The sequence below is a fragment of the Leuciscus leuciscus genome (assembly GCF_965113295.1).
Source record: "Leuciscus leuciscus genome assembly, chromosome: 4".
NCBI classification, from domain to species: domain Eukaryota; kingdom Metazoa; phylum Chordata; class Actinopteri; order Cypriniformes; family Leuciscidae; genus Leuciscus; species Leuciscus leuciscus.
The window spans coordinates 36,280,550-36,284,077 of NC_138728.1; the positions used below are offsets into that span (position 1 = coordinate 36,280,550).

General features: G+C 35.9%; 1 long non-coding RNA gene across 1 annotated transcript; it reads right to left on the reverse strand.

The window, feature by feature from the left end:
* Positions 1 to 2,419: 2,419 nt before the first annotated feature.
* Positions 2,420 to 3,163, reverse strand: LOC309496004. Its single transcript, XR_014204928.1, has 4 exons — positions 3,092 to 3,163; positions 2,843 to 2,948; positions 2,638 to 2,753; positions 2,420 to 2,513 (listed from the first exon to the last, which is right to left on the reverse strand). It is a non-coding gene; the product is annotated as an uncharacterized lncRNA (long non-coding RNA).
* Between the last annotated feature and the right edge of the window lie 365 nt (positions 3,164 to 3,528).

A 3,528-nucleotide genomic window follows, 5' to 3' on the forward strand; every position in this document is an offset into this window, starting at 1 on the left:
TAAATACACAACTGAGCGACTTTCGACTTAATTGTAAGGTAGAAAAACATATTGCTTATGTTTAAAAATGGAATAATGTGTCAGTCCGGACTACCTTCCACATTAAGAAACTATTTCTCAGTGTATACATTAGTGATATACAAATGGTACATTTGCATCATTTGAAACATTTCTTTCTTGCAAAGAGCATGCCAACTGTACACATTTGAAGTATCATCATCATTGGACTCTGCTAAGTGAACATTGCATTTTACACATAGTTTTAAGCAGAATATATAATCCTCCCAGCTACCCTCCTTGTGTCTAAAATATGTTCCTTAAATACATGTGTCCATGCTATCTATAGTCTTAACTCGTTCATTTTAAACTTCATAAGATAATACAACTTATTAAGAATACTAATAAAGAATAATAATACAGATACATAATATTAAATAATGAAATTATATTCAAAGATTAAATTTTAGTCTTCAGTAATGCCTCCAGTTAGTCCCGGTTTCCAGAAAATGTCCAAACAGCCATTGGTCAGTGGGTTCGTGGACGTGGGACCCGTCGAACCATGCTGAACACAGCCAAGCAGTGGTGATCTTTCCGCCATTCAATTAGCTGCAATTAGACACAGTCACCATCCACAATCTCCAGTCACTCTCTATATATATTATTTTTATTTAATTTAATTTTTTAAGCCACGTACATAGACAGTAATCAACAACTAGAATGTACATTTCCTGAAGAAAATGTGAGTGGTGCTTGCAGTGGCAAAACTCGCCACTCGGTTGCTAGGGTGTGGTACATGATTGCATACAAGCCAACAACCACGTCTGTATGATGTTCTGGTGCTGAGATATAGCTTATTTATGTGTTTGTACGGTTACTAGGGTAATCTATATGGTTGCTATGGTGTGCTTATACAGTTTATAGGATGATATTTAAAGAATATTTATTCTATTTTCTGGAGCTGAAATATGGCTTGTAAATGTTGTTTTATAGTTGCTAGGGTGCCCTAAGTGGTTGCTAGGGTGTTCTGGGTGAGCACTATATATATTGATATATTTAAAATCACATTAAAAGCACTTTTTCTGTTTGCACATTTTGGGTGCGAGTCATTTCAGCTTGAAATGGTTTTTTTTTTAAATCAAATTTTCTGTGACCGCACTTTTAGATGTGTGTGCCATATACATTTTTATTTTACAATGAGTATCCGATACCTGACCTCAAGTAATGTGAATAACAAAGAATTTGACACACTTGTAAAAACGCTCTTTATGTGAATGAGTGGGTGGCTCCCTGTAAGACCCCTTGTTGTAAGATTACAACATTACCTTTAGCCATCCTTAAAAACAATGTTATATTTTATCTTACTTTTTACCACATTTACATAGTCATTGGGTCCTTTTGTTCAGTCTCCCAATGCTATTGTATCATACATTTGTTTATAAGTCCTGCCATAGGGCCACAAACTCACACAACCTCTCAAGGTTTCCTTCAAACAACATCTCTTTGTTTCAATGGACAAGATCTAAGTAAGTAAAATGTCTTTTATATTTTTTGGGGTTCTTATTATAATGTCTAGACTTGAGCATGTACATATGTATTTATTATGGAATAGATGCATCACATTTAATTTAGAGCTTGTTATATATTTGTTGCAATTATACAACACTGGGTGATTGTGGTAGTCAAAATAGCAGGTTTGTTAATAGCAGGAAATCAACCGACAATTCAGTTCTGGGAAAGGTGAAAATGTTCCTGAATGTGGTGTGTGGATGTCACGCTTGTTTCTATTTTGATCTTCTGTTGTCATTCTAAGGCCTGGTTCACACCGGACGCAGAAGCGACGCGGAACGGAGGCCGCTTCCTTTCGGCACCCATGTTAACCTATGGTGTCGTTCACACCAGACGCGGAGCGCCGCGGCCGGTGTAGCAGTCGATTCTGTTCCCTTCCGGAATTCCTGTTCCCTTTACGCAATCATACTACAAATCATGCGTAGTTGCCGCGTTACCATCAGGTTACCATACGTAACGTCAGAATTGATACGACAAGAAGCACAACTGGATGTACGGGAAGCCAAAAGGTTAAAAAAGTACTATTTTGCAATAAAAAAAAGTTATTAAAGCGAGTTTTTCCTGCTCTGTCATTTCAATCTAGCTTATTTTTTTTTGTTATATTCAGATTTAAACCGTTATTAGCGATTTCAATGTAATGTTTATTAAGGCTTTGATTAGTAGCCTAATACTCGTCTAGCAGAAGACTATTTGAACCACAATTACTTCACAATTTATGTCACCATCATTTATGTCACATTTTATAAAATAAATAGGCTACTTGTTTTGAAAGATTGATTTTCGAGTAGGTTTAACCAAAGGGAAAATAAAGGGGAAAAAATAAACTCCAAAAACAATGGTTTCATATTTAGTTATTTATTACAAGAAGCACATTTGTGTTCATCTTCCGTGGATGGATTGCCAACACACTTTAAGTGGAACCATCGCCCACAGTCATCACAGGCAATCTATAAATAAAAATAAAAAATATATAAGATTAACAATTTTAAAAAAGGGGGGTTTAAAGCATTGGTCCATTCATGATTACTTTTGAGTATGCTACACCAACCAAAAATGCTTAACCATATTTACCCAAAGAACATCTGCACTGCAATCATCTGCACATCCAGTCAATGTTTCTGCCTCTCCTTCAGAGTCATCAAAAGTTTCTGCCTCTCCACAAAAGTGGCACAGGTCACTTAGGTCATCTATGAGGTACAGTACGACACTGATGAAAGTGATGCACATCAAAAACAAAAAGCACGTCAATAACATTCAGGAGTTTATAAAGCCATACCAGATTGGCGGAGCAGAGTTAAAGAAATCTCCATTCTGAATAGTGTTAAAGATTGTACATCACTGGAGAAGTTTATTGTGGTATTTTGCAGAATGTGTTCTGCAAACTGAGGAAGTAACAAGATATTAACTTAAGCATCATCCCATTTTAACGAACACTTATAAGTGGATGATATTATAAATATTATAATATCACACAAATAATACTCACAAATATTATAATATTTGCTACAATACTATAATCACACACCTTCAAAGCGAACACACCACATGATATGGCATCCCTCTGAAGTGGGTGAGGCAAGGTTTCACACACCCAGTTTGAAACCGAAATACCCTTTGCCATCATCAGGGCTCTACAAACAAGATAGTATTATTTCAAGCAGCCTACATACAGTATTACACAATAACACTACATATGGTGTATGAAAAATACCTTGTTGTCTCCAAACACTTTTTCTTCTTGATATCTGACTCTCCAATTGAGTCAAGCAGAATGGTTTTTTGTTGGGATGGGTATATAGCCTAAGTAACATGCAAAAAGACAACTTGATAGGGGTGTATAATTGCTAATCAGGATTAAGGGGAAAAGGGAAAACTTAAGTAAAAAACTGTTCAATACCACAAATACTTACAACTAGGAACCAGTGGTGGCCCTCATTTACAATACCCACTATGACCTCATAG